The sequence below is a fragment of the Akebia trifoliata genome, chromosome 12 (genome assembly GCF_017979445.1).
Source record: "Akebia trifoliata isolate Shusen 1 chromosome 12, ASM1797944v1, whole genome shotgun sequence".
In the NCBI taxonomy this organism is placed as follows: domain Eukaryota; kingdom Viridiplantae; phylum Streptophyta; class Magnoliopsida; order Ranunculales; family Lardizabalaceae; genus Akebia; species Akebia trifoliata.
Window position 1 is genome coordinate 17,602,049 of NC_141386.1, and position 13,938 is coordinate 17,615,986.

Here is a 13,938-nt window from a genome sequence, read left to right on the forward strand (position 1 = left end):
TGCCAATTTTCAAACCTCCCAAACATTTGTCTTAAATATTCTTCAATTTAGCGAACAAATTATTGCAGAAGTGCCACGTATCATAATCTATCAATTTGAATAACCATTCATTCCTAATAATGAAATTTACCAAAATAATGCATATCAATCTAGAATTGAAAATTTTTGAACAACCCTAAAAGAAATCAATTTGAACATGATGGTCTGGGATTTAAAAACACAATTTTTTTTTTAATCCTATTAGCATAAAAAATATGACCAAAAAGCATAATAAGAAGAAAGAAAAGAAAGAGCACAAAATAAAAAAAATAAAAAAATTGACAAAATATCGTGAAACATGATGGAAAGAATATCATGCGCTTTCCTTCAGGTGCAACTCAAAATGATGTTGAACATTTTCAAAGAGGAAGAGAGGACTGGTTTGTGGGGGCGCTAGAAATAGACTAAGAAGACAATGAAGTTGTTGTGGAGGCATTAGCAGAAGGCCACGAAGATGATGAGGAGGCTGTCGGGCTATTATGGACGGTGAACAAGACAAAGATAGGCAGAAAATAGGTGCAGTTAGGATGTTCGTAAAGGTGGTGTGGACAGGGAGAAGTAGCCACCCTGCTATTGTTAGGAGGTTTATAAAGATTGGTGAGGCTATCGTGAGAGGCCATAAGGGGAGATGTGGTCATGAGGTGAGTGGGGATGATGAGGATGAACAAAAGAGGCTTTGTGCGATGGAGACGTTAGTGAGGATGCTAACATGAAGAAGATGGCTACTAGAGAGTGAGGAGACTGGGCCAAAACGTGGGTCTATTGGTTGGGTTCAAGAGAGAGGGCGTGGGAGAGAAGAAATCCAGGAGAGAGAAAGGACGTGGGAGAGAAGAAGAGAACGTAAAGAGAGTAGCCAGGTAAGTCCTTCTCTTTTCGCTTTCTTTCTTTTCTTTTGTTTGCGGTCTAAAACAAAGAGTGAACTAAAAAATGCAGAGGAGCAAGAGGAGAAGAAGGAGATAGAGAGGGGTAGAGACCTAGGGAAGGGAGCAGCCAAAAAAGAGAGGAGATTAGAGAAAGAGGATGGCAGAGAGTTGAGAAGTCCAGCCCTTTGGAGAGAAGAGAGAATGCTAGAGCATTTTTTAGAGAGAATGAGTCTTTTTCTTTTCAATGTGTATCCCCCTTTGGAGAGAAGAAGTCCTCTTCTTTTATAAAAGAAAATATTTCTAAAAAATTTTGTTTATATTTTTTTATCTTTCTTTTATTTGTTTCAGTTTTCCACGTTTCTTTTTAGGAGAATGATGGTAGGGATCCCACGTTACGTGTGCCATGATAGTCTTCCATCGATTGGGCACATTTTTAATTTTACTTTGATCAGTCAATTGAATTTTAGTTTTAATTTGAATTTTATAGATTGGATTTTAATTTTAATTCAAGTGGTTGTATGAATGTTAATTTTAATTTGATTGGTTGGTTGAATTTTAATTTTAATTTGATTGAATTTTAATTTTAGTTTGGATGATCAATCGAATTTTTATTTTAACTTTGATTGGTTGATTGAATTTTAATTTGAATCTGATTGGTTGATTGGATTTTAATTTGAATTCAATTGGTCAATTGAACTTTAATTTGAATTTGTATTGGTTGATCGAATTTTAATTTTTATTCGATTAATTGATTGAATTTTTGTTGGTTGATTAATTTTTAATTTTAATTTTAATTGGATTTTGATTAAATTTTAATTTTTAGATTTTCGATGAATGTAATCCTATTGATGATTTTTTATCTTGTTTTCCTAATAATCAAGTTCTCTAGGTTAAAGTCGGACATTAAGGGGTATTTTTGTCATTTTTGTGATTTCTCATAAATTTTTTTGTTTTTGTCAATTTGAGTCTCATTAGACTCAAAATCATATTCTGAGTATAATGGAGGTACTTAGAAGATTTTCCAAACGTCCGAAATTCATGAGGGTTATTTTTATCTTTTTGATCATTTTTGCAAATTTTTACGAATTTTGGCGTGAGGTTTCTTTTAGTCCCAACGTGAATATTTTTAAGCTTCAAGGTCATATTTTCCTAGCGTAGCGATGTCTCTAAGTTATCGAACTATGTAACGAAACTAAGCGTATGTGCTTGCTAAATCTGATGTAAGGTGTAACAATCCTAAGTATGCATAAATTTCTATGTCAAGTTGTAACGGGATAAGGACTAAACTGGAAGAAATTCGGGACAGTATTCACAAATCTTCGAGTTCTTTATACTTATCATTAAGAATCCACAACAACCAACTGACGAATTATTGAATTAGGCAGATGCAAAAATAAGGTGTCTATAGATTTATTTTTCTATTGGTAGAAGAGTTTTTGTTTGTTGGTTATCTTCCTCTGTTAAAGGTGTACTTTGGATTTTCGCATGTGTTGGAGCCTCATTAGGCATGTGTACTTGGTTATCCATTAATCTACTAGAACATAGTGTCTAGACAACTTGTACAAAGTCATTAGAAGAATCGGGTTAACTTGATATTTCATAATGTCGTTTTGGGGTAGTTGCTCCTGGGTTGGGCACAATTTGGCTTGGATATTGCCCTTTATTTCTCTTCCCAAGAGAGATGGCTAATTGGTTTAGCTAAGCTTCAGGCTTGTTAACTGATTGTGCATTACTTTAAATCAATTGTGCTTGGCTTTACATGAATTGCTGCATTTGCTATTGTTGCTTTAACATATTTTCCATCATTGTTTGTAACGCAAAATTTGTTTGTGCAACTATGGGACAATAATTGGTCATAGCGTTGACGACAATTGGCCTTTGATTAGAAGTATGAGGTGAAAAGTAATATAATTGCAGAACCAAAGAAAGGTTTGCATTAGATTGAAATTGTATATTATAATTTTTTTGAAAACCAGGAACACTACCCTGTTGGATAGGTTTGTTATGACAATAGGAAAAGTTGGAGTGAAACCTATTATCGGGGTGATAACTCTGACTATATAAATTTGGAGTAGGTTTCCTAAAAATGTTATATGAACCAATGGCCATAGGTAAGTTTGACAGTTTTCAAAAAGGTAGTCAAAAGTTTCAATTATGTTACATACAAACGGTATCTCTGAGGTGACTTGTAATACAGGATGAGCCTCTTGTTGGTTAGTTTTGACGCTGAAAACATCAAACTTATTACTCAAGCTTTGCGTAGTACTAACCAGATTAGTTATTACATTTTTGATATCAAGATCACTTTTGATCTCATATATGCTTGGTTTATTGGCTCCAAAGTCACTCCTATAAGAGTTTCCTAAATTACTGTTCCAGTTCTGAGCATTCTACGAGAAACTCGTAGGCTTGATTTGGAGTCTAATTCATGAATTTTCCTTTGTGTATAGACTCTAGAATGATACGTTGGGTTGTAGTAAGACCACGATAGAAGAAATTAACCAATTAGACTTTATCAATACCATGATGTGGACATTTTACAAGCAGGTAAAAGCACCCTAGATTCACGGGGTGTGCGGATCCGCTTTTGATTTTTGAGGTTTGGGAGTCGTTACTTAGTTATTATGGTCTAGGAAGTAAATATTGACTCTAACAGATAAAACATCTATAAAGAGAACAGGTCTGGGAATCACATTACGGGGTTGGAAAGTGTTAGGCACCAATCCCACCCGGCAAACACTAGTCTCTACTGTTTCCCAAAAAAGATTACATTGCTAAAAGACCTAAAAAAAATAAAACAAATAAAAAAGTAAAAAAATATACCTAAATGTTTGCAACGATTTGTTTCCTTAGTACTAGTGGGGAGCGTCCTTGTACAAGTTTTCTTACTTTTCCTCTGTCACTGGATCTACTTCAGATCTCCAAGTTGAGGTATCTTCTTTTTAGATCTAGGTAATTTTTTATATTTTTTTGAATGGTTTCTAGGTGTTTTTGAAGGGTTTCTAGGTGTTTTTTAAGTAAAAGCTGGGGTTTGTATGATATGTAGGGCGTTAGGACTTCAAAATTAGGATTTTGATAAGGTTAGGGAAACTTTTTGACCTAGTTTTCCTAGGGTTTATTTTGACCTACAAAATTAGGTTATAGAGGTTCTATATTTCTAGAATTTTTTGGAAGAATTAGGGTATGACTAGGTCTCCTTTTAGATAAGGTGAATTAGGATTTTGACTTAAGTCTTATAAGATTGACTTGGTCTTTTAAATTAGGTTTTTAAATCTGGCGTATAATGAAAGAATATATTTTTTAAGTTTTGTGGAGAACACCCTAATTATATCTTTAATTATTTGGACCCTCAGATGGAAGGGTCTTTTAATAAATATCAATAGAGCTCCACTTAAATAAGTGAGAAACCATCAACAATTATGCGTAAGAGCTTGATTGATTAATTTTCTTAGTTCAGATTTTTAAATTAATTTTATTAAGGTTTCATTTTACGTTAATTAATATTTTATTTATTAATTTTAAAATTTAAAAATTTTCAAATTGGAAAATTACCATTTTGTCCTTGAAGAGAACTTTTGCATTTCAAATTATTTTTTGATGTTCCGGGATGTTTTGGAATTTTTTCGTAAGGAATTCAATGAAATTATGGGTTTGTATCATTTATGAATTTTTTTGCATGAAACGATTGTGAACCCTATGAGGGGTATTTCTGTAATTTTATCGAGTTTGATGAAAGTTGACGAAATGGTTTATTTGGTTTCACTTTGTTATTTTATGTGTTCGAAAGGGTTTTCCTAAGCATAAGGGAGGCTCTAAGGATGTTTTGATATTAGGAGTATTTTGATAATTTGGTCATTTTTTAGTGATTTTTATTGTAAAGCTTCTTTTTGTCTGCAAAATGATGATTTCTATATTTTTGGGGTTATATTTTCCAAGCGTAGCGTGGTTTCTACACTTTTGTTAGTTTGAGATACTTCATTCGAATTTCTAAAACATATCTATTAACAAATAAAAACATTGGAATATTCATCCATCATTATAAACCGTCGCAATCGGGTTGACGAGTTGGTTAATCAGGTGAGTGCAAAAATGTGGTGTTTACAGCAGGTCGTTAAATCTTTCTCAGATTTGGAAAAATTCTTCATCGGGTTTACCCTTGAAGTTCCTAATGGCATTTTTTATTTTTTCTACTTTTGCCATCCAAAATGCTGATCGAGTTAGAAGCCATAGAGCTCAACCATGTTATTACATGATCTTCTAGAGATAGAGGGAATAACCTTAACTTGACATTTTTCTCATCGAGGTGATCATTTTGAAAGATTTGATATAAGGTCAGAAATTTGTTTAAATGGTTATAGGTTATTCGCTCTCAAAACCATGAAACTTAGGAAGCATATTGATAGTAGTTACCCTAATTTCGAATTGTACACCATTGGTTGTTGGCAATGCAATATATGAAGGCCGAGTAGCTGTGGTAAAGGCGAATAACTCATTTAGAATTCGTTGATCTTCTTGGATAATTTGAGGTGGGACAATTGGTTGAGCCATCTCGAGCTACTGAAAAATAGGCGAGGAATCGAATTTTCTTTTAATCCCTTGAAGTGGATGAGATCTTATGATCTTGGGATCGAATTGTTCAAACGGATTCTTTTGAGATCGCCTACCTAGCATACACTAATGATAAATACAAATAGTAGAAAGGAATTTCACAACTGCTTGATGGGTTTCTATTAGACTAAACAACTCTTAACTGTTTCAAAAGATAACTTGAGCCTCCAACCTAATTCTCTAAAATCGAAGTTAACCAATTTAATCCCCCAGATGAGAGGTAGTGCACGATGCTAAGTAAAGGCACTCTTCAATCACCTTTTCATCTAAAATACACGTAGTCTATCCCCTTAGTACAATAGGGTACAACGGGGCAAGATTGCGCTTAGGTACTGACTTCGATCAAGATGTGTAATTGATGCAACTCAGGCTAGCATTGCCTATTAAGCTCGATAGGACCTATGGTCGAGTTTAATTAGATTTTAATTAAATTTGGCTTGATGTGAATTACTTTCCTAATAGGGCAAGAAATTGGTGATGAAATTTGATTATTATTTTATTGTGTCATCCTCGTAGGGGTACCCTTTTTACTATTGTGCAATCGAAACTGTGTAGTTAACTTACTCAAATTCAACACAGAAAACCTACTTGCAAGAGTTGCATGGGATTTTGAGTTTTACCTCCTACTCTAGATGGACGTTGATTGAGTTGGGTTAAATTGGGCTACAAACGCAATTTCTGTGTACGAACCCGAGAAGCCGATACAATTACGTCCCATTGTCATCCTCCCTAAATTCTATAACAATCCGAGCCTTCTTGGATTCAAATTAAAATTAAATTTTGAAAATGAATTAACAATGTTAAAGAGAAAATCCTAATATACTTTTATTCTAAACAGATATAAATTCTTATTTCTTCGTCAAAGAATCGGATCTGGGTGGTGTAATAAAATATCCCAACCTCGTCGAATCTTTCTATTGAAAATAGAAGAAAAATCAAAATTAGAACAGTAGAAAATTATATACTCATTGCAATCCAGAAGTCTGAAGAAAGATTTTATAAAAATTTGAAGTGCGAATCTCGAGGTTTAACCGTGGTACTTCCTCAGTTGACTCAGGCATCGTAGAAACTTTTTGATGAAATTGGCTCAAATTTTAGGATTTTGTTCATACTAACTTCAAGAATTCATCGGTATTTTTTTGAATTTTTCTGAAATAAAATTTTTGATCAACAGAAAAATGAATCAAAATTTTAAGATAAAAGATGTTGGATTACACTGTTGTCCCTAACAACAGTGCTAATTTGTTCGAGCTGCAGGTGATGATAAAATAAGAACAAAACAAAACCTTGGCAAGTAAGAGTCGAACCACAGAGACAACGTTAATCCAAAAATCTTTATACTTTAAATCCAGTCCAATTTTAACAAGCGATTTAAAAATAGTTTTTGAGATGGAACTATCTAAAATAAATCACAAAACAATATTTAGATTTCGATGAAAAATTGTAGATCAGTCGGATCGACCTTTACTAATTTTATCAATGATTTTTAGTCTTTTATTTATCTCAATCCACTAAACAAAGCTAATGTTTGTGGATTGGAAAATCAAACAGTTATCATACAAACGAGATCAAAAGTATGCAATAAATTAAGTCAAGATTATTAGATAAGCATTATTTGTTCTCTATGATGCATGGTTCATCATGAACTTATCAAATAATGAACCATCAAAACTTTGAGAAACATTCAATGTTTAACCTAATAATAATTACTTAACAACTATCATAATAAATTATGAAACAATTACGAGAACAATAAAAAAACTGACAAAGTCTTGTTCCGGCTTCCTTAAACTATCTAACGTAGAAGTTAACCAATAGTTATCACAAGAATAATAAAGTAAAAATAAAAAAGAGAGAACATGAAAGAAAGAGTAGAGATGAGAGAAAAGAAATTATTTATTGCTTCATGATTCTGAAACCGGCTGAGCTTGCTTACAAATTTCTATAAAATTAAGAAAAGTATAAAATAAAAGGTAATACTACTAATTCTCTATATGCCTCTAACTCTTGGTTTGGTTTCCTATTTATAAAGAGACAATATTATGATTTCTTCTGGGAATTAGGGTTTTGGAAATATTCTGTGATTACAAAAAATACCAAAACCCTAGTATTTTACAAATGCCTTTCAGCCGCCAATCTTCAACTTGAATTTCGAGGCATAACTACCTATATTGACTGTGCTGCCCTAGTCAACTTGGGTGGCACGGTCAGCCTGGGCCCACGTGACTTAGGTCTTGGTTGACTCATTTTGGTTCTTTGATCATAATGATTGCTTCATATCTTTCAAATTATTCTCGAAAATTTACAATCTTTCTTGTTTATACGAAATTAAGCGTAATTAATTTCAAAATACTTTATTGAATGAAAATCTATGAGAAATATGGACTAAAAATTCATTATGTTTAATGAAGTGATTTAGTATGTAATTTGTCTTTAAAACTTATGCAATAAGGGCTCTAAAAACCTCTTTCTAGACCCTGAACACATTCTCAAAATTTTCAACATAAACGAATGATATAAAGCTCACAAATCCATCTTGTAATCAAGTAACTCTGCAATGAATAACCTAACTCAATTCAAATATCTTTTGTACAAAAAAACACAGTAGATTCCATCCCACACAAATACAACCATAATGATGAGATTCATAGTTCTAGATAAGTTTCCAATTTTTGCACATCTCCTTCTGAAATTTTGATGCATCTACCGTTTGAACCTTCGTCTCACCTAGATAGAAAAGAGTGAAAGAATCTTTCGATTAAACAAAACAACAACCAAACATTCAATGATATAAAAAGATAATGGATCAGTGCACAAGAAAACCAACTCACCACGGAGATTGAAAATCTTATGAAAATCCAAATCCATTGTTAAAATATATTTTTGAAAACTCATTGAAAAGTGGACTAATTTTTACACTTGACAACCAAATCAGGTTTAGCATTCATAGGTATTACATGAATTAAATAACAGATTAGCGAAACACATAACCATTATATAGATTAGAAAACAATATAAAAGCTTTTAATTAACCAACATTACAATTGGACTTTCAATCACATTAAAATACTATAGATCAGACCAAAACAACGATTCACCATGGAAATATCACTCAAAACGGTTAAGACAGAAGAAGAAGATGAAATAGGTTAGGTGTAGATACCCCATTTTTGCATCTGCCTAATTCTACTATTCGTCGTCCGATTGCCGTGAATTCCTAATGATGAGTGCAAAGAACTCAAAGGCTTGTGAGTATTGTCCCTGATTCCTTCCGTTTCTAGTCCTTTCATTCCCCCTACTCGTTACGACTTGACATAAAAATTTACACATATTTAGGATCGCTACACCTTACACTTGATTTAGCAAGCACATACGCTTTAGGTTCGCTACATAGTTCGATAACTTAGAAATCTCGTTACGCTAGAAAAATACAACTTTGAAACTTAGAAATAATCACATTGGGACTAAAAGAAATCTCACGCTAATATTCATAAAAATCTACAAAATTCGACAAAATGACAAAAATACTCCTCATTAATTTTAGACCTCCGAAAAATCTCAAAAGTACCTCCATTGCACTCAAAATATGATTTTGAGTCTAATAGGACCCAAATCAACGAAAATAGAAAATTTTAGGAAAAATTATAAAAATAACTGAAATTCCCTCAACATCCAAATTTCACATAGAGACCTTGATCCTTAGGAAAACCTGATAAAAAAATTAAAAATCAAATCAAAATCAAATTGAAAATCTAATTTAATGAAAATCAAATCCAAATTAAAAATCAAACTCAAGTTAAAAATCAAATCCAATGAAAATTCAAAATTAAAATGACTCGACCGATTAAAATTTCATCAAAATTAAATTAAAAATCAAAATTAAAATTAATTGATCAATTAAAATCAAATTGAAATTCAAAATTAAATTAAACAATTTGAAATCAAAATTTATCAACCAATAAAACAAAAATTAAAAAAATGCAATCGACTAATCAGGCAAAAATCAAATCAACCAATCATATATTGAACTAAAATTCAATCTACCAATCTAACCCAATTCGAAGTCAAATACGAACGATCAAAATTAGAACTAAAATTTAGTCGACCAACAAAATTTTTAAATAAAAAATTAACGCACAAAATTGAAAATTAAAATTGAAGCGATCATAAATATTGACCAATTGATGAAATAGCATTGAAAGGTGAGTAGCGTGGGATCGCTACTCCCATTCTCTCAAAAGAAGGAAGATAGAGAACGTGTGAAAAAAAAGAATTAAATCCTTTTTAATAGAATCCTAGTTGTTATAAAAGGATGGACGCTGAAAGGGAAGGGGGCTTTTTTTTTTTTTTTTGCAAAAACTGTCATGTTCTTTGGGTTAAAATAGAAAACGTGTGAAAAAAATTAAATAAAATCCTTTTTAATAGAAACCTAGTTGTTATAAAAGGATGGACGCTGAAAGGGAGGGGGGCTTTTTTTTTTTTTTTTTTTGGCAAAAGCTGTCCAGTTCTTTGGCTTTTCTTCTCCCCTTCCTCCTCAAAGTATCTTCTCTCCTTTGAGCAGGCTGATCACTCTCTTCCTTCTGAACTCTCCACGTCTTCTTCTTCTCTCTCAACCCTCTTCTAAAAACGTGAAAGTGCTGGAGGTACTTCTTCTCTTTGGAAAAATCTTTCTATTCAATCTTCCTCTCTCTCTCTCTCTCTCTCTCTCTGCTACACTCTCTCCCTGCTACACCATTAAAGCATCTTCCCTATTGGCTGCAACAACAGCCCTCATTTCTCACAGCCCTCACTACTGAAACGTGGCTACTGTAGCCACCTCTTAGCTCTCTCTCTGTCACGCCTTCTACAACAGCCATCTCTCTCTCTCTCTCTCACGTTTTGCCCTTCAACAACCTACTTCATCTCCATCACCTCCATTAAACTTGCAACACAGTCCACCCCAGAACGCCCCAACCTTGCTGCCTCCTTCTGCCTCTCAATTGAATCTACAATACAGCCCATTCTAGATTGCCCCTGCTGCACTCGTCTTGCTGCACAGCAAACCTCTTCAACTCATTACCATCACCACATCCTTGCTGCTCCACAAACTTCTCAACTCATCGTTGCAACCACGTCCTTGCTGTCTAGCCATACTCTTCAATTCGCTACTGCCATAAGGCCCATTGCAATCCCCTTCGCTACCTTCATTTTCCTCAGCAGATACTCACAAGCTATTGGGGTCGTACCTGAAGGAATTGATTCCAGTCATCTCTCTATAGGTAAAGTTACTATTGGCTTATTTTTTATTTCAGTTTATTCTATTTTATTTTGTTTAGTTTTGTTTTTCTTTCGTTGTCTCCTCATGCTTCGTAGTACACTTTTTTTTTTAATATATTAATAGGATTAGGAGAATTTTCTTTTGTTTACGTATTATTCTCTACATTTTTGCATCACGATAAAATTAGGGAAATCTTAGTTTATGCATTTCTTTATTTTCTTACTTATGTTTGCATATCGATAGGATTAAAACACATTTTTTTATGTAATTAGTTCTACGTTTTAATGTAGGTAGGATCAGGAGAATTTTTTTTTATGTATATTTTTTGTTTTTCTCATTTATTTATCTTTATTTATTTATTTTTTTTATTTATAATTTTCTCTTTTTTGCATATTGATAAGATTGGTAGAATATTTTTGTTATGCCTTTTTTATTTTTCTTGTTTTGCATATTGATAGATTAGGAGGATGCTTTTAATTTATGTAGTTTTCTTTTCTATGCTTTTAGATCAATAGGACAAGAAGAATATTTGTTTTATGTGGGTGTTATTTTTCTATTTTATTCTTTTTGCATATTGATAGGATTAGGGGAATAGTTTTATGCCTCACTTTTATTTTTTATCTTTTTATTTTTATTTTTGCATGTTAATAGTATTAGGAGATTTTTGTTGTTAAAATGCTATGTTCATTGTGCCTGAATTTGATTTCTACGACTCATGATGATATTCAAGCTCCTTGCAATGGTTTATGGTTGGAAAATATATTTTTTTGATGAATTGGTGATGAGTTTAGAATTATTCAATGTGATTAATGTACCCCTCGACTTGAAAAACATGAATGTTGTTGGATGCTAATTATTTTTGAAAAGATTGAAAATTATGCTTGCATGCGCGTTTGATTATTTTGAGAATTGGTTGAATGTGGATTTTTTCTTCAAATTTGAAAATTTTGTATGCATAGGTACTTGTCGATCTCTAACTGGTAAGCATGATAACATTGAATTGCTCGTTGTTATTTCATAAATTTCCGACTTAGTGATTCATCGTAAATTCATAATTTTTTAAATTCGAGATTCCACATTTATAAAATTCTTTTTTTGAAAAGTTATATTTACAAATCATTGGAAAATTCGTATTTAAAACTTCCTAATATGAAATTGTATAATTTTCTATTTTGGGAGGATATATGTTCATAAATTTATAATTTAGAAATTTTATATTTTGGTAATTCTTAATTTAGAAGATTCGGCATCTTCGTATTTAGAAAATTCATGTTCAATGATTTAGAAATTTCTAATTTGGAAATTTGGTATTTTTTGGAAACTTTCTATTTTGGGGGAATTCAATTTATAAACTTTTAATTTGAGGGCTCATCATATATTTTTCAAATTCCAAATTTAGAAACTTCATAAGTCCCAATTTAACAGTTTTCTATTTATAATTTTCCAACTTAGAGGATTTTCATGAGTTTCTATTTTGGACAATTTGGAAAATATGTGCATGTGGATTTTTTTTTAATTGACCTTGGTTCATGGGCTGAAATCAAGGCTTTTTCAAATCTTTCTATTTTATGCGGAATTTGAGAAATCATGTAATAATTGAAGAATCATAACCATAAGACTCATTTGGCAAACTTGATATAAATTGATGATGATGATTAGACCGTAGTCTTTGTATGTTGACCATAGGATAATTTTAGATCGTAGAAAAGCTGATTATTTTGATCAAGCGGGTTCGGTGCCTAACACTTTCGAAACCCGTAATCTGACCCCTTACCCATTTCTCTGATCCGTGGACCGATTTGGAGTTATTTTTTTGTTCTTAGACCTAAACTAGGTTGCAACTCCCAATTCTCAGAAAATCCCCCATTTATCAATTAGATACCTCTTTACTATTCAATGGAAAAGGGTCGAGGCAATTTCATTATGGTTTGGGAGTGAGATGTAAATCCTGGAGAAAGGACTTATTGTTATGAAGAAAGTTAAGTCTAGGGTGTTGAAATCGCCTACACCCTTTTTCACTAAATAGCGAAGAGGAGTCCGATTGGTAAACGGGGATTTTGAAGGATGGGAGTTACCACCTAATTTAAGTCTAAGAACCAAAAATAACTCCAAATAGATATGGATTGATCTACAGATCAGAGAGATGGGTAAGGGGTTAGGTTACGGGTTTCGAAAGATGTTAGGCACCAAACTTGTTCGATTAAAATGATCGATCTCTACTATAATCCAAAACTAACATATGGTTAATGAGGGAGATTATGGTTAAGACTATGGTCCAATCATCATCATCAACTTATATCGGATTTACTAAATGAATCTTATGGCTAAGATCCTTCAATTATTACATGATTCCTCAAATTCCGAACAATATAGAAAGATTTAAAAAAGCCTTAATTTTAGCCCTATAATCAAAAGTCAATTAAAAGGAATCCACATGCAAATATTTCCCAAATCGTCCAAGATAGAAATTCATGAAAATCCTCTAAATAGGAAACTGCCAAGTTGGTAACTCATGAAGTTTCTAAATTAGGAATTTGAAGTTTCCTAAATTAGAATTTGAATAAGATATGATGAATTCCCAAATTGAAAGTTTATAAAAATAAATTTTCTGAAATAGAAAGTCTCAAAAAAAATATCAAATTTCCAAATTAGAAAGTCCCTAATTTCTATGAACATGAAATTTCTAAATATGAAAATGTAAAATCTTCTAGATTGGGAGATTACTAAAATGTAGAATTTCTAAATTAGAAATCTATGAATAAATATATACTGAAATATAAAATCACGCAATTTCATATTAGAAAGTTTCAAATGTGAATTTTTCAATAATTTGCAAACATAACTTTCGAAAAGAAGAATTTTATGAGTATGGAGTCCCAAATTAGAAAATCATGAATTTATGCTAAATCACAAAGTTGGATATTTACAAAATAATAAAAAAAATCCATGTTATCATACCTACCAAACTGGAGATTGACAAATATCAATGCATGCAAAATTTTCAAATTTGAAGAAAAAATTTGCATTCATCCAATCTTTAAATTAACCTAACGAGCACGCATACATAATTTTCGATTTTTTCAAAATGATTATTATTCAACAACATGCATATTTTCAAGTCAAGAAGCGCATTAATCACATAGAATAATCTTAAAATGACACGAAGAACTT

At 32.1% G+C, this 13,938-nt stretch overlaps 1 pseudogene; it reads left to right on the plus strand.

The window, feature by feature from the left end:
• Positions 1-518: 518 nt before the first annotated feature.
• The window catches only part of LOC147388982 (ras-related protein Rab7-like), a 31,616-nt pseudogene continuing 18,196 nt past the window's right edge, over positions 519-13,938 (plus strand).